Here is a 25,443-nt window from a genome sequence, read left to right as displayed (position 1 = left end):
TGAATATTTGATCAAACTCCCATCAATTTTTACCCAGTTGTTTGGTATTCAGTAGGTATAGACAAGGCTGGTGGGTTTATAGCATTTAAAAATAATTGGGGGCTTCCCTGGTGACACAGTGGTTGAGAGTCTGCCTGCCAATGCAGGGGACACAGGTTCGAGCCCTGGTCTGGGAGGATCCCACATGCCGCAGAGCAATTAGGCCCGTGACCCACAACTACTGAGCCTGCGCCTCTGGAGCCTGTGCTCTGCAAAAAGAGAGGCCGTGGCAGTGAGAGGCCCGCGCACCGCGATGATGAGTGGCCCCTGCTCGCCTCAACTAGAGAAAGCCCTCGCACAGAAACGAAGACCCAACACACCCCAAAATAAATAAATAAATGAATAAATCAAATAATAATAATAATTGGCACATGTATAAAGAAAGATAAATCTGTTCTTTGAAGGTCACTCTTGTAGGGCACAACTCTACAAAGTATCACATTACAGAGAAACACATATTCGACTCGCCCACAAATTGGAAAATAACGTTAAGTGATGACTGAAGTCTCATATAAAGGTAGAAATAGAGGGATGGGGAAGTGGTTGGTGGCTTGTGTTTATAATACAGTCTGTGATAAAACATCATAAAATTCATTGAGACTTCAAAATTTCACATATCCTACCAATCTTGCCTAATATTCTCCTTTGTACTCCTTAAGACTCTAGCCATTTCTCTCTTTTCTCTTTCTTCTCTCTTCTGGAGCTCTTTCTTCTATAGAATGAGATCAAAACTCCAGTTTGGGTAGACACCCCAATCTCGACCTGTAAAAACCAAATTTATTATTGAATTGCATTGCTTTGTCACTCAATACAGCTTTAGCTTTCTAATCTTACAACCTTGCATTTGAGTCCCAGATTTGCCATTAAAATATGGGAACAATATTTTCCTAATGCCATCAATAATAAATGTACAATAAATACTTAATGTACAGTGATTGGCACAAAGTTTTTGATCAGAAAACAAAAACTAATATTTGTCAAATGGATGAACTGATACTTTTTTTCATAAAAATAAATTTACAGAAAATCTGTATCTAAATTTATTTCAAAAATAATCTCTGAATGAACAAGGAGAAATTAATATTTAAAATAACTTTTTTTGTGAATCCTTCATAAAATTATAAGTATTTTTAAAGCAATTATTTTCTTTTTTTATATTTTTTGAAATATAGTTGATTTACAATGTTGTGTTAATTTCTGCTGTATAGCAAAGTGATTCAGATATACATATATATATTATTTTTTCATATTCTTTTCCATTTTGGTTTACCATAGGATATTAAATATAGCTCCCTGTGCTATACACTAGGACCTTGTTGTTTATCCATCTTATATATACTAGTTTGCATCTAAAGCAATTATTTTTCATGATCCCAGTTGGACCAAGACACTTGGAGATGTTAGACAAGTGATTGCAATGTTCTGTTACAAAAACAAAATTATGTCCTTAAAATTTAAGAAGTGTTCATTATCTCATGAACTTTAAAAAAATGACATTTAATATGAGAACCAAGTCTTAATCATTTGGAAACCCACAATACATACAGGGCTTTTTTTATCCCCAATATAGTACTTTCCCCCTGTGCCACTGAAGCAAATCTGTATTTTCCAAATATGGCTTATCATCAGATCACCTGAAACCCTTAGGACAAACTTGATTTTTGTGCCATATTCCAGATCTATTGAGTTAGAGTCTTCTGTGCAGAAGTCTGGGAAAAAGCAGCCACCTCCCATGCAATTCTGATGATGAGCAAATTTTAAGAAACACTGGGCTAGATGACCTCCAAGGCCCCTTTCTAGCTTCTGATTTCTGACAGTCTATTTTAGGAAGGAAATGTTAATTTTAATGTACCACATTTGTTTAAACTGAGTAAAATTTTACGGCAATTAAATAATCAAACTCCTTGCAAATTGAAAAAAAAAATCTGTGTGGTAGCAGGAATAGAAGCAAAATTCTCAATTTAGTTTTGACTCTGATCATACATTTCGGTATGGTAATCAAAGAAAAAAATATGGTGATTTTTGTTTTGCCTTTAAAGCTAATTTTTATATCCTTGAAAATGTGACTACCAATATGGCTGCACTTTCAGTGATAATTTGCTCTTTGAATGTTTTTCTCCTAAAATGCGGAAATCAGTATATATTGATATATGGGACAGTAACAGTTGTATTAGTTACAGTTTACTTAGTACTGTTTCCAATGAAATTTCTTTGATCATCATATTTAAATTCATCAAAATCATATTAGGTTACTAGTAAAATTAATTGTATTAAAAGTTTCAATTTTAATTTTTTACTAGTTTATATCTTAAAACACAATGTATTTTCAAACTGTTAATGTATGTGGCCAATAATATGTGAAATTGAAAAGGATATAGTGTTTCTACATTTCCCCTAGCTAACTACAATAAAATCTCTTCTAGTTGAAAACCTACTGCACATTCTATCCACCCCCTTCCCAACCAATACAGATCCTCAATATTTTCACAGACTTTTCACAAAAACTTCTTGTTTAAGTTATTATTGGTAATAGTCAATAAGTGATGCTTATTTGATAACCCCAAAACAATACACATAACTGAATAGCTGAATTCAAAATAAGAATAAAAATTATACCTTAGAACTCATATTTAACTACCACTGAAGTCATTATAATAATAATCACATATCAGCAGAAAAAGACATTTTTCCTCTTCTGCTAAAGAGAGTACCAGAACTGGAATTCTCATCATCAGAATGAAAACTTCTGTTCTCCATGGGTTAATTGTCAGCAGAAGAACAAAAGTTTCTACACCAATGAATTCACAATGTGTTGCATGATATCCTTGCTTACTAAAATAAGATGGTAAACCAGTAAATAATTTCACCTCTATCTTTAGGAACATGCCCCAGATCCATTTATTCAAGCAATAGATTGCTCAACTAGCCCCCTGTCAGCACAGTACCTTGCTCATTTGAGTAAATGGTTTTCTTTCCAGGACAACTGGGCAAACTTGCTTTCTTATCAAATAATGGTTTACTTACCAAAAGTGGCTCAAAATTCCCCTACTTGGTGTGTCCACCAATACTAGAGTATTATATCAAGGATTTTACTCAATAGGAAGGAGATTCCTTCTTTGAAAGATCTGCCTTAGACCATCCCAACCCAGACCCTAAACATTTTTTGAGGCATTCCTAAGATTCAGTTAAGAAGATATTCTCCCTTACGACAGTAATGAACTAGGCTTTGCTTGATGAACAGTTGTTATGGGACTTTCTTTCTTTCTTTCTTCCTTCCTTCCTTTCTTTTTTTCTTCTTTTTTTTTTTGGTGTGTGTGTGTTCTTTTGGGAATCTGCGATTGACAATCTTCTGTTTTTTATATTAAAAAGTAATTTTTATTCTTATTGATTACAATAATACTTTCACATGAGCTATATAAATTGTTATCACATTCCATAAAAGAATACATTATATATTTTTGTTTTGGTGTTTAGACAATCTGCAAAACTATTATGTCTATTAATTATGGTTCATTCTTTTTTTCAAATGATAAAATAATCATTAATATTAATTATAAGAAAGTATAGGAAGAAATTTTCTGACTTAATAAATTTCAAATTTTAATCTAACTTTAAATAACCTATTGTACTTATTACACACATACAGATCAAAATAATAATCAACATTTTGATTAGTGTTTAAAATAAGCAGAAACAAAACCTACAAGAATACCTGCATTGGATTCTGAATACAGTTTGTTTTCCTTTTTGGTGATTCTTTGTACTTTTACAATTTTTAATTGTTTTAAAAGTTTATTTTTTGTTATCTTTAAAGCTGGAGATAGAGGATGGTCTCAGGTCTATAAAAATATGATTATAAATATTCTACACTGATTGAAGTGAGCCTATATTTTCTTCTTTATGCATTTTGTATTTTATAATGTATTTGCAATGAAATAAATATGTGTAAAGTCTTAGAAAATTATAAATATTTTAAATGAATACATTTTAAAATGTATAAAACCTACAATAATATTTTAATGAACAGTTGAAATGTTATAAAACATGAAGAAAATTATTTTTTATGTAATAAAAATATAGTTCTAACTTTTAATACAACATGGGTTTGTAAATAGATGTAGGTAAGTTTTTCTCAATGTGGTCTTTTCAATAATATTTTAATAAAAATCTTTGCAATCTATAATAGAAGATTGGAAAGTGGATATACATACTGAAACATGAACCTAATAATTTAGTCACAATAGTGATGGACTAATATTTCATTACCAGGGAATTTTACTTAAAATTGCTCATAATACATTACTTTGGCAATAGATATTGATGTATTAGAAAGTGACTCTCTTATGATGGGGCTAAATCCCTGCATAGTTATGAATAATTGGTTTCCATAATAATAAATTTCATGCAGAAAAAAAATGACATCATTATTTTTTTTTATATTGTATTAAGAGTGGGAAGACTTACATAGCACATTCATTCATTTAGTTAACACTATTTATTGAGTTACTACTGTGTTCACTGTTCTAGACACTTGGGAAACATATAATCAATCACAGATCTTGGACACCATTGTCAAGAAAAGTTAATCAGTCAATCTCAGAAAGAAATGGAAATTTTATATCAGCCAAATTGAGGATTATAACTCAGGAACAGCATCTCAGAAAGCTCCAAGAATTGTTCTGCTCATTAGAAGTCAAAGCACAGTTATATAAAATTTTTGAGAGGACTCTACATTAAATGATGTATTACTGACAGTTTGCACAATCTAGATCTGCAAGTACAAAGTGGTGAGTCATCAGGGCCCTGGCAGTCCAGTGGTTAAGACTCCACACTTCCACTGCAGTGGGCATGGCTTTGATCCCTGGTCTGGGAACTAAGATCCCTGCATGCTGCGTGGTACAGCCAAAAAAAAAAAAAAAAAAAAAAAACCCATAAAGTCGTGAGTCATCATGACAAGATCAAGGTGAAAAGTTATCTTTTAAGTTTTCTTGTTGATGCTGGGAGAATGTTGCTTTTTATGGTTGAGCAGGTATTTCTGCCGATGGGCGAGGTTTGGTTGATACTCAGTGCACAGTGGAGGGGAGAGAAGAAGCCAAAGGGCAGAGAAAATTTTTTCATTTTAAAATTTTTCTTGTCTTGCCATAGAATATGAATTTTACTTTACACCATGCCGGATGAAACAGTGGAGAAAGAATTAACCCTTTACACAGCGTTTGCTATGTGTTAGGTACTGTCTAAGTGTTTTCCAAATATTAAGCCATTTATTCCTCATAACAACTGAAAAAATGGGCACTCATCTTCTGTATTTTAGAGTTGAGGAAACTGAAGCAGAAGCACAGAGTGTTTAAGAGCCTCTCTGCGGTCACGCAGCTAGTGCGTGGTAGAGCCAAGATTCAAACACTGAAGCAGCGTGCTTCCAAGGCTGTGTTCTTAAAAGCCATGCTGAGGTGCTTAATTTTTCATAGCAAATAAATGCTGGATTGTTGCTAAAGTTATTTTCTAAATTAAATATAGTTCTTAACCCCAAATTATTTTAACGCCTATTTTATTCTTTAAATTGTTATACTACCAGTTGTATCAAAAGAAAATAAGCACAGGAGATACATTATTTTTCCCTTGTCTCTTTCATAGAAGCTGAAAATTTTGTTGTGTGGTATCATTGAAACCACTTTTTTTTTCACTACTGTTACTTGCAAAGAATTTACTTCTCAAAAAAACCCCAGAGAATTGTATCTTCTCATATAACACTGTGGATCCAGCTTATTTTGTCTTTAACTGAAGTATACATTAAGTGCAGCAGAGAATTGTCTCACTATCATTAACAGATATTAAAGTGAATTTTCTCAGTATTACAGAAGGAGAGAAAGTTGCATTACTTGTTAATATATTGGCATAATCCCTAATTAAAAAGACCTAGGAATTATCATTATGTTTTGAAAATGATAAATTAAGAAAAAAGTTTTTCCCCATATAAACTTACATACTTATTAAAATATCTCAGGTTATCCCGGTTGTGCAAATATGGTTCATTTATTGTGCACCTATGGCTTACACTGTGCCTAGGGGAGTTCTAAGAAGATGGAGTTCCAAAGAAAATCACAATTTCCTGTAATCTGAACTCTGCTCAGAGTGCCCCCTACCATACCCAGCCCATATTCCTTGCAGGTCTCTTTGTTGATAGCTCTATTCTGGGAACAGGCCCTGTACCTAATTTCTTTTAGGCAGTTAGGGGGAATTAAGGTTAAAGTTTCTCCTGAGTCTTTTGGGCCTTGATTGTTTTCAGCTCAAAATAATCCTCATGCCAAAGAGACCCATTTTGGGGTGGCAAATCCTACTCCCTTATACAACACATTACCAGTTTGAATTACATCTGATCCTGCAGTTGGGAAGGCTCTCTCTCATTTGCAACTGGCCTCTCACTTGTACTGGGAAAGGTTTTAGATTATCAAGTCCTACATTTCACATCTCAGGGATTGGATCCCCATTTTTTAAATCATTACATATTTGTTACTAAAACAAAGATGGCTATTTTTTCCCACTGGCTGAAGGATTAAAACTGCAAAAGAGACCCCAGAAGTCAGACCTGCCCATTTGTCAATGAACCCACACAGTAGTTTAAAAAAATTATCTATTTAAATTGATTTATCAGTTTGAAGGTGGAGCCCAATGTGACAAGTCAAAACAAGTAATGACCAGTCTGGATAAATGAAGAGAAGCTTAGAGAACTATCATAAATTAAACTATCATAAAATTAAAGGAGAAAACATTCCAGCATTTGGAAATGATTTTTAAACCTTATGATTTAAAATTGAAAAAGGGAATGGCTCTTGCTAGAAACTTGACTGGGTAAAAGAATAAATATCTTAGAGTACAGATGAAAAATACAAAGAAGTGAATAACTGAAAATGAAAGGGATTTAAGCATAATTATAATGGTTTATAGTTTCCTTTCATCTAAATGGACGATATTGTTATTGAACACTTCAATTTAAGGGCCAAGTACGGATTTTCTAAGCAGGAGAGACTATAGAAATATAATGATAGCATGGCACTCAAAAATTCTAAATGATTCAAACGAAGCCCAGGGATTGAGAGTTGGACTGCTATGTAGTGTTTTAAGTGTTATTGTTGAAGTATGAGGATATCACAGTATAGTATGGTATAGTATACCATAGCATGGTATAGTATAGTTTGTAAGGACAAATATACCATACTGATGATAGTCAGGGAATACTTTTTATGAAGGAAAGCTAAATCCTGAATGGGGAAAGCAACATAACCAAGTAAAGTGGTGATATTTACTTGGGAGCAAGACCCAAATAGAAGTAGTTTTTAAAACTCCCCAGGGGATTCAAATACAGCCAAGTTTGACAAGGTACTACTATCACTTAGTGGAGAAGAGTCAAAATGTATAGCGAGAAATAGATCCTCCTAAATAATTTTAGAATGCCCTTTACTTCATTGAAAATCCTGGATGTGAACCATCTAATTAGAATCTCCGTAAGTTCAAATTACTGTAGGTATTCTAATTCAATACAATTATTAAAAAAAATAATCTAAATATAGCATACTCTCAGAAAATATTGTTTGCCCCTAAAAATATTTTTTCTTTCAATTATTTTTTTAAAAATGACCCTTGATACATGAAGTTTGTTTTATTTGACCTTTGTCTGGTTTTCAACTTTTTCACTGGCTAAGTTTTAATTAAATTGAAATGAAATTTTCAGAAGCACACTTGATCCAAATTCAAATGACAAAACAAAACTATAGTTTTTAGTTATCCTCTCAGTAGTGACAAATAAACAATAATAAAAATAAATTATAACCTCAAAACACTAAGCACCACCCAAACAGAATGCGTTCCAACTGTAACAATAACAGGTATGCTCTGTATAGGTATGTACCTGATAAAATATAGCCTTTGCAAAGATAGTGCATTAGGCTTGCCAGAATTGCATTTTTCTGAGCGAGGCCTTCTTGATTCTTTTAAATGAAGTGGGACAATAGTCTCAGAACAACTAAATATAGAAAAAAAAAACCCACAGGATTTTTACTCTCTATTTACTGTCAATATTCATATTTTGCCTACACTCTTTTCAGTCTGTGCTGCAGCATTGTTGTGAATGTCTAAGAATTCTTAGATCTTTTAACTCTTATCACACATTTGGACACAGAAGGCTCTGACCACAATTTACAGAACAGCTTTGAGGACTAGACTGAGAGACAATTTCACAGGATGAATTGTAACTTATTTTGGCTTTGGCAGATCAGTTTCTGTTCTCTATTTGAAGCATTAAAAATAAATAAGCATAATTTCTGGACAAAGAGTACTCACAGGGGTTTTACAAACAGTATATTTTCTTCCTTTATTGCACTGTATGTCTTACATTAGGAATGAACACAAAAGTCTTGACATAATTTGATAGTCACGATTTATTAATTTATTTTTTCTTTCTAAAACAAAAGATAAGTACAATGAATTCTTCAGTGGAAATCAGGTGCATACAGAAATTTAGCCAAAGGTAACATTATTGGACATAACATTGTGGGTATGGAAATAGAAAGTTGTAGTGCCAAATACTTTGAATCCTCTTTAATTAACATTATAATCAAAACTATAATGAGAAGTAAGAAGCAGAGGATAATGTTAACACGGTGCTTTTGAGAATGTATAAGAGGGGAGCCAGTCATTAATCCTCTTCTGTATCAAAAAAGAACCTGAAAAATATTTACAAATCAGGTACCATAAAGACACAACAAATAAGTAGTTTAGCCAGGGTGTTGACGTGCTGAGGACACTGTTTAAAAAAGAATTATGCATACTGTATCCCCTGTGATGGTAAAATTGAGCTTTGGCGTGCTATAAATAGAAAGGTGGGATTGCACAGTGGGTGAGAGCACATGACCACTGGAGCCAGATGAATTGGGCAAAAACCCAGCTCTACCACCAACCAGTTTCATGACTTTGAAGCAAGTTAGTTGATTTATTTATGCCCTAGTTCCCTCATCTATAAAATGGAAGTAAAATGGAATAAAAACACCTGCCTCAGAGGATTGATGATGATAAAGTATTTAGAACAGAGCCTGCCCAGTGTAAGCAGTGTGTAAAGGATTGTTTTACTATTTTTTAATTGCTGAAAAATGTGAAAAGTTCTGTATATTCTCCTTTAACTACAAAAAGTCAATAGTTATTTGGGTGGAATTAAGTCTTACCCTTGAGGTTAGGATAGCTTCTAAGCTTGTTTTACATGTTTGTTGCAGGGAATTGTGTTACACTCACCTTAAGAATGTGTAGAAAATTATGATTGATAAATTACATTTGTTGCAGGAAATTGAATTTCCTTGTGTAAATTGTAAAGTACACACCAGCATTATTGTGATGAACTTTCTGTCTATGACCTCTAAAACACCCCTTTCTATTTGTCACAATATTTTTCCTGTTTATCAGAATGCATCATATTTTGTCTTGACAATCTTAGCTATGTACCCAGTGGAAAAATAAACTGATTGTAACCTACTGAGTCCTAAAATAAATGTGAAGCATGTTTTTTTCAACATGAAGAAATAGAGATGAATATAACTTGGTTTTGCTGCTAATAAGCTTATCTTTAACCTAAGATTTAATCCGCACTACTACTACTACTTATATTTAGCCATGACCCTGATAGGGATAAAGGGATCATACATCTCAATTTATACCTGTTTTTCCTGGCATAATTAATATGTCCCCTTCTGCATATTTCAAAGTTTTCCCAGTTTGGATAATAAATTATATGGTCACCCTCAATAATGGATACTACCTACCCAAAGGCTCTTTCAGTAAAATGTGGTTCAGGAATTGGACATTAAGATAATGGACATGGTTGATCTAAAATAATGACTGATTTAGCAAGAGGCCAAGTGTTGTCATCTGATGAGATCCAGGAATATGGCCCCCTCATAATGATCTGTCCCTGCACTGATGCCTGAACTCCACCATAGAGATTTATTTCTGCTGCCTATTTAAGACAGGAAGAGACATAGAGAGAGAGGGAGAGAGACAGACAGAGAGACAGAGAGAGATCACTTTTATGGTATTCCAGCCAAAAATTCATAATCAGAATCTAATATGAGGAAACCTCAGAAAAGGCCAGTTTGAGGAAAGTTCTATAAAATAATTAGCCTATAGTCTTTAAAAAGACATTATTGGGCTTCCCTGGTGGCGCAGTGGTTGAACGTCCCTGGTTGACAATACTTCACATGTGTTGTTACATTTCATTGTTGGGATACATATTAAGTGTGTTCCTGTACGATTCCAATGGGAAGAGACACCTAGAAGCTTATATCTGGCTTCTCCTAGACTTTGTCCTATGTGCCTTTTCCTTTTGCAGATTTTAGTAAGTATCTTTTCACTGTATTAAACTATAACCATGAATATAATAGCTTTCCTGCATCCTGTGAATACTTCTAGAATCATCAAGTTTGAAAGTGGCCTTGAAAACCCCCGACACAGTTCCTATATTGGAAAAAATTGCTATGAAGAACATTACTAGAATGATTATTGAAACTGGAATATGGATTGAAAATTAGATAGAAATATATCAGTGTTAAAATTTCTGAATTGATTACTGTGTGCAAGAGATTATCTTTGTTATTAGCAAATGCACGTTGAAGTATAGTGGGGCCATGGGGCAAGATGACCACAACCTACTCTCAAATGCTTTTTTTTTTTTTTTTGTATATGCATAAGTAGAGAGAAGAAGAAAACAAATATGTCAAATATTAAGAATTGACAGATTTGAGTAGCAGGCATATGGGCATTCTTTGTATGATTCTTGCAATTTTTCTGTAAGTTTCAAATTATGTCAAAATACCAAGTTAAAAACCTCTGCAAAGGATTATATATATACATACATATGTGTGTCTATGTGTTTAATCTTCATTTATAATTTAATGTGAATTCACTATCTGAGCTTTCTAAATATTACCCAAGGACTGCATTTAATAAGTAACTAGAAGGTAGAGAAAAAGTTCAATCATTTAACAGACAATTAAATGATTGGGCAGCTGGATGTTGACCTTAAGGTGGAAATTGTCACTAAAAAGAGAAACAGAAGGATTGAATAGAGATGTCAGTTGTCAGAATGGATATGTGGTCTCTGATAAGGTGGGCCAAAGATAAATTGGCAGACCCTGGGATGGAAGCAAAGATTTGCAGGCTAAGTTGGCGAAGACAATGGTGACTATCCAGTTTTCAGTTAAGCATGGGTTTCAGAGAATATGATGACAATGATCCAGATATGCAGATTGGTGGTGTTGGAAAGTCTAGGATGGGATACAGAAAAGGTTTCCAGACAGGTGGCAAAACGTAGGTATAGGGAGTCAGGGAACAGGCAATTTCTAAGGGATCCAGACTAAGTCGTAAGTATCATACAAATTTGGAAGAAATTACCAGACATCCAATGGTGGTGAAAGTTAAAAAAAAAAAAAAAAAGAAACAAAGAAAAGAAGAAAGGGACTCCAGGCTTCAGAAATATTGGTAAGAAGAGAGAACAGTATTAGGACCTAGGTACCAATTGATGGGATAGATGGAAAGGAACCTAATCAATTCAGTAATTAAGTTTATTGAGGTACAGAAACCCAACAGAATTGATAATATGAAATGCTGAACAATCAACTGTTGGCCTAGAGCTTTTTAAATAGAGGTTCCCAGCTGCTGAGAAGGGACAGAGTTTGCAGGTGGGAATTAAGTGGTCCCAGCTGGGAAATTTGGAGGACTTGAAGAAGAGAGTGCCAAGCAGTCACTGCAATTAGTTTTTCCAAAAAAAAATTTCTATGACTGCCAAATTAAAGAGGTGCTAAAGAGGAATATGGAAGAAAAATGCATTTGGGATTCATACAGATCTGCATGTAAAACTTGTCTCTCCCACTTACTGCCTATGTGAACTTTATCAAACCTCATAATAGTATCTAATTCAGAGGACTAATTTTAGAAATAAAATAAATTAAGCAAATATGTAAGCTTTTGGTCCAGTGCTTGGCACAAAGATTGCACTTAGTAAATGATAGATTTAATTATTATGGGTGGAACAAGAGATTGCATAATATTCTCTCTCTTGCTGCCAATTGGTAAGTGACAGAGGTAGACATACTCGGATTCCTAGCTTCATTGGCCAATATTTGAAACAAAAATGAAACAAAACAAAACAAAATAACCAACAGGTAAAATAAAAGTCTTCTTGTGATACAAAAGCTCTGCATAGTGGTAGCCTGCTTCTGAAGTTTGCTTTCCCAATGAGAGATGGGTGTACACATAATGTTGACTTTAAGGTCTACCAGGTGGACTGAGAGTTAAAGTTGGCTGGTGTCTCAACTGTTGTGGGAAAACTTAAATGTAAATGAGATCTTACATTCTGCAAATTTGAGGCCCACATACTGCTGGGAGGAAAACATTAAGCCATATGATAATGAAACTGTATTGAAGCCTCCAGTTGCAAATGCCAAAGAATGTCATTCATATTTACACTGGGCCTAGAATCTCACCCAGCTGGGAATCTGACAGAAATATGAATTATATATAATTGAAATATGTAAACTGTGGACTGAAAGTGAGAGCGTAGAAAAATTATTACAAAATTAATTCCACCACAATTATATCACCAAGTAAACAAGGTTTTTTTTTTTTAAATATTAGCACTTTATTTTCTTGTTCCATTTCTACAACTCTTTATTTTCATAATTGTCTATTTGTAGTCGTACAGAAAATAATCTATTAAAGCTGGAAAATATTTCTGTGTGGATAATTTACTTTTGTTCACTTTATCTCATTTGATTTTTGTAGCAACTCTTTGAGTTGTGAAGGGCATATGATATTCCCATTTTGTAGCTAAAAACCTGAAGTTCAGAGAGTTCATAAGAATTGCCCAAGGTCACACAGCAGATAAGCCAAATCTGGAATTGCAATTTCTCACTCCAAAAGAAGCATGGTTTCTAATTCATTATTCTAACAAAATTTCTAACAGCTCAAGGCAACATTCCTAGGATGACCTAGCCCTACTTAAGTGCTTGCCTAAGGAAACTCAAGGCTGTCAAAGGAATTTACTGTTTGTTTCAGCCCACACCAGAAGATAAGGCCCCATCTCCCAGTCTCTATGGAGGGTAGGAATCTAATTTAGATAAATGCCAGTTAGCACATGGGTTTCACAGGGACCAACATGCCCTTCCTACATTTTGTAATTTTTCACTTGCCTGACTTTTCTGAGACTCCACTCATCCCCTTCCCCATTTCTTCATCCTCCCTTTATAATAACCAGTCTTCTCTATAAAGGTCGAAGTTGAGGTCAGTTCACACTGGACAGACTGTTCCCTACTGCAGTAGTGTTGTGCTGATTAAAATCTGTCCTTATCACTCTAACTAGTGTTCAACTTCCTTCATCTTTGACAATAACCCCTAGATTGAGAAGAATTAAAAGCTTTAAATATATAAGCATACCTTGTTTTATTGCACTTGGCTTTATCGTGATTCAGATACTGCTTTTTTTTTACAGACTGAAGGTTTATGACAACCCTGCATCAAGCAAGTCTATTGGCACCATTTTTCCAACAGCATTTGCTCACTTTGTGTCTGTGTCACATTTTGTTAATTATTACAATATTTCATTAATATTATATTTGTTATGGTGATCCGTGATCAGTGATCTTTGATGTTGCTACTATGACTTGTTCAAGGCTCAGATGATGGTTAGCGTTTTTAGCAGTAAGGTATTTCTTAATTAAGATAGAAAGCAAAAAATTCATGTGTCTCGCTTTAGTGCAATATTCACTTTATTGCTGTGGTCTGGAACCTAACCGGAGATATCTTTGAAGTATGTCTGTATTAAGTGTTGGTAAGGATAGAATCCAGTGAAAACACTTCTACACTGCTGGAGGACTATAATTTGTACTATAAATTGGACAGTTTTCAACATGTAGTAAAGCTGAGAGTTCTTACCCTGTGACTCAGCATTTCTTTTCCTGTCCTTTACAGACTTCCTTACCAGGATAGTTACCTAGAAAATACTGTTGCACACAAGCATCAGGATGCTTGCATAAGAATACTACAAGTGGGGCTTCCTGGTGGCGCAGTGGTTGAGAGTCTGCCTGCCGATGCAGGGGACACGGGTTCGTGCCCCGGTCCAGGAAGATCCCACATGCCGCAGAGTGGCTGGGCCCATGAGCCATGGCCGCTGGGCCTGTGCGTCTTTAGCCTGTGCTCTGCAGCGGGAGAGGCCACGACAGTGGGAGGCCTGCGTACCGCAAAAAAAAAAAAAGCATACTACATGTGGGAAACATCTAGATACAAACTAGATGCATAAAAACAGAGGGAGAGACAAAACATGTCCAGTGCATTCATAATATTCATACAATGGAATATTTTATAATAATAAAAGTAAATGAACCACAGCTGCATTTATCAATATTTGTGACTCTCACAAGTATAATATTGAGCAAAAATTTAGAGAATTCATGCAATATACCATTTGTATAAATTTTAAATTAGTCACCAAAAGAACAATAATAATAATAATATAAAGTATATAAAGAAAATAGAGGAATGGCAAGAGGAAAAAAAAGGAAAAATATTCAGGATGCTGGTCCCTTCAGGGCAGGAGGAGGAATCCAAGAAGAGATATATCTTAACCTGGGTGGTAGATACAGTAGTCTATTATGATATGTTTTATAAAGTGTATAATTATATATGTGTATGCTCAAAATGAAGTTAAAGTCATAGGTCATAAATTTTAAAAATCATAATCTAATATTCATAAATTATGAAAATGGGATATTTCTTATATACTTGTTTTTAAACTAAAGTCCATACCCCAACACATCAGTTCTGAGCTCTCAGCAAGTTCACAAAATCTTTGTAGTAAGCAAAGTCTCCCCCTCCACCCACCCATCCTCGTTGAAGAATGAATGTTTATTCTCTGGAAAAGTTGAACTTCAGGAGAGATTATGGACACAGGCAGAGAATCTTGCTGAAAGCAGGAGGATTTAACAAAAATGTGTATACTGCACCAAGAGAGTCTGACTCTGAGAACAGAGGTAACTAGGAGTTCATTGTCCCCTCATTCCCCTTGTCCTTCATCCCAACTCCTGACTGGCAGACCTGAAGATTCATTTAAAGAAAAACTGAACAGTATAAGAACACACCTTACTAACAAACCCTTTCAGGAAATAAAAAGATCACTAGATGACCCTACAAGAGTTTGCTATAGTGGCTTACTCTTAAGTATGAGGGAACAGCCAAGTATTTTCAGACCATGAGGAAATTCTCTAATATTAATAAATGAGATTTTTAGAAAAAGAAAGACACTCAAAGGAATTGAAGAATACAAAAGTACTGAGGTTGGGCAGGGGGAATGTTGATCTAAGCTTATTTTTTCATATATTTTTTTCATAAAGTAAAAGGTAGAAATATTGGAATATATATATATATATATACACACACACACACACACACACACACTGCAATATATATATGTTCCAATATTTCTACCTTGTATTTGGGGATTAAAAAAAAAGACTTTGGCATTTAAAGAGAATTTAATAAGTTTTATCATTCATTATTTTAAATCTTATTCATTCTACTGATGAAATTTATTATATGATTATATTAGGAAATTTTAATACCTTAATATACTAACAAATTTAGATTTATTTTAGATTATTTTGTATCGTTTAATACCTTTACTATCCTTCTTGTCATTCATTGATTTTCAGATTTCAAATTCATATTTGTCTATTACTAAGAATTTTGATTCCTCTTTTGTACAGGCTGTGTCTTCTTACATCATGATGATGTACTTTTTTTTTTTTGTAAATTTTCTTTAGTTTCTTAATAGTAAATAATTTTCAGGGCTTTCATTTCCTCTATGTCTCCAAGGTGCTGTTTCCTTCCTTTGCCTTGTAGTAATTCTTCCTAGGCCTGTTGTTTATTTTTGGCTCTATATTTGTCCTTCATATTCTCAGCAAGGCAGAGATTCAGCTAAGCTCGGCATGTTCTGTTATTCAGGTTGTTCAGATGGATTTCTGTTCCAGTAGTTTTTTCTTTTTTTTTTCACAGTAGGCTTGTTTCATTTCTGTGTAAGACTTGCAGCTGGACAGCATGTTGATAATCACGTGTGACCAAGTATGCCTTAATGTCCTTCTCAGGTTGGCTAACCTTTAAACACGCTTCTTCCTGACTCTTGGTTCCTGACGTCCCTTTTCTTACAGCATTTACTTTAGAAAGCTTGTAATTTTAAATCTCTTCTCTGCCCCTTGGAGAAACAATTGTTTTTAAAGGCCTCTTGCCCATTTTACAACCCAAGAATGTCTTTCTTAAGGACCTGGGAGCCATCTCTTTGAAATGTAATAATCAAGAAAGATAGCTCCCTACTTCCTGAGAGGCACCTTGCTCACAGTTGGAAAAGTACCTCCTGTCATGAAAACATGACAAAGTTTACTTTTCCTTAGAACAAGGCCAGTTTAGCAAACACAGGTGGCCTGTGATTCCACTGCCCCCACTCCCCTCATTTCTTAATATTCATCAGCCCTTTGGTGCATTGGAGTTGAGCTCAGGACTCTCTCCCTTATAGCAATAATCTGGAATAAAGCTTCGCTTGCCTGCATATCTTTGGTATGATTTTTGCTTCGACATGTGTTATGACTCAGTTGTCCTAAGCTTTCATGTAGAAAGGTTATGCTGACTTCAGAAGAGATGGTCACTAACTATACAGAGCTATGTACCTAACTAAAACAGAGCTATACACAAGAAGTATTTGAAAAAAAACAACCCCAGTAGACATGGCTCCCAGGCTTTTATTTCTTGTTTTACTTTCCTATGTTTGTTTCTTTTACTTTTGGCCTGTTTATCCTCAGGATGAAATGCAGCTCTCCACTTTTGTCTCCCTTATCATATAATCTCTGAGTAGATGCAGAAAGAAGTATTAAGTTAGTGGGAGAAGAATTCTCTAACTTCCCCCTAAAGCTTCAGCTGTACAGTAAAGAGATTAAAAAAAAAATCTCAATTTTCTTTTCTTCTTTTTATTCCTTTTTAAATTTTTAATTTCATAAAGCATCTCTAAAGAGAGGAGTTGCTGCATATGCTTAGTCTCTAGGACATTCAAACATGGGGATTAACACACATCAATTTATTCCCTGCTGTTGTAAGTACGTGGGACACTTCTTACAAATTAAGAGAACTGAAAATGCTCTTGAGAGGTCTGATTTACACTTATATTTAAATCAAAGAAAGCTGGAATATTTCAAAGAGAGAAGTAGAATTGTAGTGGTTCCTGGCTAGGAACAGGAGATCATTTCGGATACCATTATAATTATACCAGTGAGTTAATAAAGGCTTTAACTAAAGATTGGAAATGTAGCTGAATATAATAAGATAGTTTCAAGAGGCTTTCGGAGATAGATTTGGCATGAATCTGTGATTATGTTTGGTGGATGAGGAAGAAGGGGGGAATAATTATGTCTAAACTTTCTATGTTGGGTCATGGTAGATGATCATGAACAAAACAGGAGTCCGTATGTGGTACATTGGAAAGATAATTTGTTTCTAATCTTGGATCTGCCTCAACAAATTGTATGACCTTATGAAAGTCTATTAAAACCTGGAGTCTCCAATTCTTCATCCCGTTTATCTTGATATTCCTTTTCAGCAGTAAATATCTAGTGTTCTTAAGGTAAATCAATCACCTTCATATTGAATGATCTCTTTCAAATCGTTAACAGGCACTTATATCAAGCATCTGTTGTGGTGGTTATATAACACTGAGAATTAAGAGAGATACAGAGTAAAGACAGTATATGTATAAAGACAATGGAAGAATAACCTGCACAATGCATTTATAAATTAATAAAGCAATATTATTTAAATTCTAGTATTTATGTTATAAGAAGGTTAATACTATGGAAGTTTAATCATTGCAGGAAAAATTAATAAAGAAGTCATCTTCTGCATAAAAATTACCGTGTAACACACAAAAAGACCGCTTCAAAGTTGCCAATTGCAAAGAGATTATTTAAGAACTGAGATACAGAGAATAACAATGACAACATATTTTTTAAGTTTAGTGTCTGGTAAAGAGAAGGCCACGTTTTAATTCAGACATGTCCGATTCCAAAACGCATGCACTTTAATCTATATCCTTGTTAGATCTTAGCATTACATAACCTATTTTCAGTAATGAAAGATTGTTGCTTTCTTACTTGAAGCATAAAAAATACATTGGCCCTAATCTAAAAATAATGTGCAACAACTATTTCAGATGAACTAATATATTACTTCAAGATATTGTCTTGTCATGAAAGGTTTTGAAACAAATATTAGAAAAAAAACACCCAAAACTCCAGTTGAAATGTATAAGAACTGAGTTATGCTGCCATCTAGTGGTCATTTGGTTGCTGACATTCCTTGAGTACCAAAATAAATAAATAAAAAAATCAAGGGAATTAAAGATTTGTATTATGTGCAAAAGGTAGGCTAATAAAGCTAATAAATAGGCCAATGTAGATTTATATAGTTAATTCCATACAAGTCGAGATGAGGGTAAAAATATAAAATAATCATGAAATAAAAATATTAGTGAAAAATTTTATTATTCTAAAAATTTTTCTTCTTAAAAGCAGAAACTGCATTAGTTTACATAGAAACTTAAGTCCTTCAGTAGAGTTTCCACACATTTCATTTTATGGATTCTAGGGTTGTTTTTTTTTTTTTGTCTTATTACTTAAAGTACATATTCTTTATAACTTACATGTAGTCTCAGTTTAGAGAGATTATATTTTAGGGAGACATATCTTTCCACCTAAGCTGGAAGTGAGAATAAGAGATAAAGACAGTTGGATAAAGAGAGGTGATCTCAAGAATGTCACGGGCAGAGGAGGAAGCAGCATGGAAAGTGGAGAACAAAGATTTGTTCTTAAGGTCAATTGTGCTCAGTGTTTTAAGGAGCTCAATAATTGCTGGGGAAACTTTAAGAAAACATTCAATGGTAACCAAGTAGCGGAGGTCTCAAAGCATTTTACACAGTTTGGCATATTACACAAAGTAAATATACAGGGTTTTAATTCCAAACAATCATATCTGGAAAAACTCTAGGAATATTAGATATTGATTCTCATTTATGTGTGTCTCTTAGATGAAGATAAAGGTCTATAGGCTTAAAGGCTTGAGAGTAAAGAGTACTAAGGACAGAGAAAAAAAGATTCTACATTCTAAAATGCATTCATTTACTTGTTCAGAGAGTTGAAATCACTTAGATAACATATGAGATGCTAAACCATGTGTTAGGTAGTGTTACATACTAAATTCTCCCAGCTCTTAAAAAATTTATAATTAAATGACAGAGAAACACACCTATAAATGATTGAATATGCTAAACGTGGAGCACATAAACAGAAGACAACTTTTTTTTTTCTCTTATCATTGTGCACACACACACTCTGCTGCATCTCTCTTCCCAATTTATTGGGGACATTTTTGGCAAATCATGACTCTCTGGTAATATGGGGGTATTAGAATAGCTTCATTGTTGGGTTTAAAAGTTTACCTCAAGATATAAACTAATCGAGGTTAAAACCTTACTATCTCATTTATTCCAGCAGTGGAGCAAAGATAAATTGAAAAATTGAGTCTGTCATCAGACAAGATAGATGTGTTTGAATAAATAAATCTTTGTACAATAAAATTCTACAAAATATATATTAAAAGGAAAACAACAGAATGGGAGAATTATGTCACCAATATTACTGTGAAGAGCTTATTTTTATTTATTTATTTATTTTTGGCTGTGTTGGGTCTTCGTTGCTGCACGCAGGCGTTCTCTAGTTGCGGCGAGCGGGGGCTACTCCATTGTGGTGCATGGGCTTCTCATTGCGGTGGCTTCTCTTGTTGCGGAGCATGGGCTCTAGGCGCACAGGCTTCAGTAGTTGTGGCACACAGGCTCAATAGTTGTGGCTCACAGACTCCAGAACGCAGGCTCAGTAGTGGTGGTGCACGGGCTTAGCTGCTTCATGGCATGTGGGATCTTCCCGGACCAGGGCTCGAACCCGTGCCCCCTGCATTGGCAGGAGGATTCTTAACCACTGTGCCACCAGGAAAGTCCCTGTGAAGAGCTTATTAACAAAATTATTAAAATTGGTAGAACTGTGTAATAAACAGGTCTAGATGTTCCTCCCAGAAGCGAGCAAAGACGTGGCCAGCTGGTACTCAGGGCCGCCAGGAGCCGTGGTCTGGCCTGGAGAGAGCCTTGGACCCATAATGAGTCAGAGTCCACACATCCCAGTTACCTAATGAGCCCACATCTGTCCCTTCACATGTAAAATGCATATAATTATACCTGCTTTGCAGGATTCTTACAAGGATAAGTTAGAGGGCCTGTCACTATTGTGAGCATTCAAGAAATGGGATTATTATTATCATCAGAGGGTAAAAATGCACACCATTACTGGCAATTAAAGAAATGAAAATTATGACAATTTAAAGGTAACATGACATATCCATTGAAGTAGCAAAAAGATGTCCAAATTCAGAAAAGGACTTGAACAAGAATATTCATAGCAGATCCATCCACAATTTCTAAATCCTGGAATGAGCCCAGGTGACCATCAGTGGATAAACAAATTGTGACACATTCACACAGTGGAACATTTCCCAGCAACAAAAAGAATGACTCGCTGATACGTGCAAGAATGTGGATGAAGAGCAAAATCATCATGCAGAGTGAAAGAAGCCTTACCCAAACGATTTCCTACTGGATGATTCCATTTTTATGGAATTCTGAAACTCTAGAAAAAACTGATCTGTGGTAGAAAAAATCAAAATAGTGGTTGCTTTTGGAGGTGTGGGTCAGGGATTGACTAGGAGGGGGCATGAGGGAATTTTCTGGACTATGGGAATGTTCTGTATCATGACATGGTACAGCAATTTTTTTAAATTAAACACTTCCAGCTAATTCTACATACAGGGATTGCAAGAAAACATAAATAAAAGGAAACATTTGGAGAAGAGGGATTGGCCACCACTCTACTGAATAGACCTCTGAGGTCCAGTACAGTAGCCACAACCAAACATGTCTGCTGAGCATTAGAATGTGGCTTGTCCGATGTGATATGAGTGCAAAATACATGCTGGATTTTGTACAAAAGTAAGATATCTCTGCAATATCATTTGTAAAGATTACAGTTTGAAATATATCCATATACAGTTTGAAATATACAGTTTGAAATATAACTGACTTCATTTTAAGATTCCTGGAATGAGTGGATAAAGTTAGTATTAAGAAAAGATACAAAATGGTTTACAGGTTCAATGTAATCTCTATCAAAATGCCATTTTTTTTACAGAAATAGAAGAAAACAATCTTAAAATTCATAAGAAACTACAGAAGACCCTGAATAGCCAAATCAGTTTTGAACAAGAAGAATAAAGCTGAATAAAACTTCAACGTTTCAAAATATGTTACAAAGCCACAGTAATCAAAACAGTATGGTACTAGCATAAAAGTAGACATATAAGCCAATGGAATAGGATAGAAAGACCAGAGATAAACCCATGTATATATGGCCAACTAATCTTTGACAAGGGTGCTAAGAATACACAACAGGGAAAAGATAGTTCCTTCAATGAAAGGTGCTGGGAAAACTGGATATACACATGCAAAAGAATAAAATTGGACCCTTATCTTACAACATACACAAAATTGCCTCAAAATATATTAAATATTTAAATGTAAATCATGAAACAATGAAATTCAAGAAGAAAACTGGGAAAAAGCTTCTTGACGTTGGTCTTGGCAATGATTTCTTAGATATGACACCAAAAGCTGAGGTAACAAAAGCAAATATAGACAAAAGGGATTACATCAAACAAAAAAAGCTTCTGCACAGCAAAGAAAACAAAGCAAAAAGGTGACCTACAGAATGGAAGAAAATAGTTGTAAACTGTACACCTGATAAAGGGCTAATATCCAACATATATAAGAAACTCTTAGAACTTAGTAACAAAAAATAAATACTCTGATTTAAAAATGGGCAAGGAACTGAATAGACATTTCTCCAAAGAAGACATACAAATGGTCAACAGTTACATGAAATAATGCTCAGCATCACCAATCATCAGAGAACTGCAAATCAAAACCACAATGAAATATCACCTCACACAGGTTAGGATGGCTATCATGAACACACACACACACACAATAACAAATGTTGGTGAGGATGTGGAGAAAAGAGAACACTTATGCACTGTTGGTGGGAATGTAAAATGGTACAGCCACTATGGAAAGCAGTACAGAAGTTCCTCAAAAAATTGAAAATAGAACTACCATATGATCCAGGAATCCCACTTTTGGGTATGTACAATGGAATTGAAATCAGGATCTCAAAGAGATATCTACACTCCCATGTTCATTGCAGGTTAGTCCCAACAGCCACATGGAAGCAAACTAAATGCCCATCAATAGATAAGTGGATAAAGAAAATGTGTTATATACATGCAATGGAGTATCACTCAGTCTTAAAAAAGAAGCTGTATGACAACAGGAAGAAACTTAAAGGACATTACACTAAGTAAAAGAAGCCATGATTCTTCCTGTATGATTCCACTTATATGAGGTATCTAAAACAGTCAGACTCAGAATAGTGATTGCCAAGGGCTGGCAGGAGGGGAAATGGGGAGTTGTAGTTCAACAGATGTAAAACGTTCCAGTTGTGTACAATAAATAAATCCTAGAGATCTACCGTACAGCACAGTGCCTACAATTAACAGTACTATATTATAAATCTAAATATTTGCTAAAAGAGTAGATCTATGTTAATAGTCTTATCACAAAATATAATAACATATAAATAAGTACAATAATAGTAATAATAGTAAAAATAAAGTGGGCAGGCAGAAACTTGGAAGGGATGGATATGTTTATTGCAAAGATAGTGGTGATGATTTCATGAATGTATAAGTTATCCCTAAATCATGACGTTGAATACATTAAATACAGAGAGCTTTTTGTGTATCAATTTATACCTCAGTAAAGTGGCTAATAAAAAGATAAAAGAAAAAAAAATATATATAAGTCATTTAAAGGAAAAAAAGAAAATGTTGACTTTTGCAAAAGAAAAAGCAAGAAACAATATTTCACTCTTGAGTTATATAAGTTTCACTATAAATGAAGTCAGCCTTCAGTACCTTAATATAATAAGAAGAAAAATGTTGTATTTAAAGTCAATTGATTTCAGAATAAAACTTCCACAAGAAGGATAAAGGCAAAGTATTATTGAATCTCAGGCAAGTCTTTATTTATAAATACAATTTCTCAAATATGTTTTCATCCAATTTGGTCACAGCTTCTGGGAAGTTATTTGGTGACATATGTCTGTGCTTGCAAAGCTACTGGAAAAGTGGAAACAGAGCTGCTTTTTCTAAAGCTGCTAAAATGATATAGACACACAGGAGAAAGGAACCAATTATTTACTTTCTCTAAAGGTTAAACTACCAATCTGGAGATAATAACAAGTTTTGTGGGTATTGGTAACATTTTTCATCATATGTTTCCATGCATGATTTATCCTCCCTATTTTCCTTCAATAAGGTGAATTGCTTTTCTGATGAGGGGTCATTAGGTAACACTTGCACAGGTTATAATAAAATGTCTAATGATTAGAACTAATGTGCCAGCTGAATACAGTCAATATAAGCAGACATTATTAGCTGAAAAGAGAAAATGGCTTGAATATCTAGATGCCTTTTATGTTATCTATAGCATCATGAAAATCTGCTTAAAATGCAAAACAGATCCATTTGACAGAGTTTGGTTTTAGGTTTAGACGAGAGGAAATGCCTGCCCGTTCACTTCCCAGAAGGTGTACTGGACATCAGTCAGCTCAGATCAGGGACTTGGTTGGTTTGGGGCAAGATGATAGATATTATTTGGAGATTGATTTTAGAAGGATACATTCTTCTTAAGAGAAGGGACCAAATTATATTCACCTTTCTTTTCTTCATGTATATACTTACACATCCTTTGTCATTCAGATATATTTATTTTTACATAAATTAATATAAAACGCCTGGATAACTCACTTGATACAGTAAGGGCTTTTGGAATAACTAACAATCATTATTATTCTGAGAGATTTAACATGGAAGAAGAAGTTTGGTGTGAATTATTAGTATGATCATTTTTATTGTGAGAATTATTATACTATGTAGCTTTTTGTGGTGGGCATCTTTTTAAATTTATAACCACTTAGCCTTTGATCCTCTGACCTTATCTGGAGAATTCCTTACTTTAAAAATATTGGTAGAGGGGAAATAAATACCCTCCTTCTATAGAAACTAAAAATGCTAGCTACTCCTGATCTAACCTCTCCCCACCACTGACATTGACTCAGTAGCTTGTAAACAAGCAATTCCCTTTCTTAGCTAGTGAGGATAGTAGTAAATTATGAAAGGTGACATTTATGGAAACAGAAGTGTCCAATGCTTGAAGAAATGTTCTTCAACATACCAGTTCTGCAGAGTGGTTTTATGCATTGTCCCTGGTGATTAATTCAAAAATTGGTTCTTTGGTCTTTCCAATGATTCTTTTTTTTTTTTTTTGCGGTACGCGGGCCTCTCACTGTTGTGGCCTCTCCCGTTGCGGAGCACAGGCTCCGGACGCGCAGGCTCAGCGGCCATGGCTCACGGGCCTAGCCGCTCCTCGGCATGTGGGATCTTCCCGGACCGGCGCACGAACCCGTGTCCCCTGTATCGGCAGGCGGACTCTCAACCACTGCGCCACCAGGGAAGCCCCCAATGATTCTTTTAATAAAGTTATTTTCTTCCTTTTTAGATAGAGCCAGTTTCTGTTAATTGAATAAAAACCCTGATCTGTTCCATTGCATAATTCCATTTCACTGTGACTTCCCTTCCTTTGGAATTTGTAGAGAATATGACCTATATGTGTCTTTATTTCTCTATTTAATCATAAACTGCTTGATCATGGGGCTCTTATGTTATATATTCTTTGTATCATTCATAGTATTTAGCAAAATGCCATCTTTCAGATGCTTGAATGAAATTGAGGTTACATAGAAAAAGCATAGACTTGAGAAATACTCAAAATGAACACTACTCTGCTAAAATCTTACCCTGCCTAAGCCACAGTATATGCCTGGGTCACAGATTCTTCACATATAAAAACAGTCAGATAAGGTTTATGGTTCTAGAAATCTATGTCTATATTATATGTCTTAGCTTGTTCTGTTCAGTAGCTCTTGAAGTTAAGGACCCTTTAATAACTTCAGGAGCAGGTATGCCTAAAATAGATGCACAGCCCAAATTTAATTCATGTTTCTTTGTTGTTTTTCTGCCTGTAAACTGAGGATTGACTACACATGTGCCAAAATAACC

At 34.6% G+C, this 25,443-nt stretch overlaps 1 long non-coding RNA gene across 1 annotated transcript in view; it reads right to left on the bottom strand.

The window, feature by feature from the left end:
• Nucleotides 1-449: 449 nt before the first annotated feature.
• Nucleotides 450-25,443, bottom strand: part of LOC137202875 (uncharacterized) — a 140,825-nt gene continuing 115,831 nt past the window's right edge. Inside the window, exon 3 of the long non-coding RNA XR_010932811.1 lies at nucleotides 450-801. This is a non-coding gene — a long non-coding RNA (uncharacterized lncRNA). The remainder of the gene's footprint in view (nucleotides 802-25,443) is intronic.

This window comes from Pseudorca crassidens, chromosome 11 (genome assembly GCF_039906515.1).
Source record: "Pseudorca crassidens isolate mPseCra1 chromosome 11, mPseCra1.hap1, whole genome shotgun sequence".
NCBI classification, from domain to species: domain Eukaryota; kingdom Metazoa; phylum Chordata; class Mammalia; order Artiodactyla; family Delphinidae; genus Pseudorca; species Pseudorca crassidens.
Note: the sequence above shows the minus strand (reverse complement) of the source record. Positions and strands in the feature narration are given on the sequence as shown.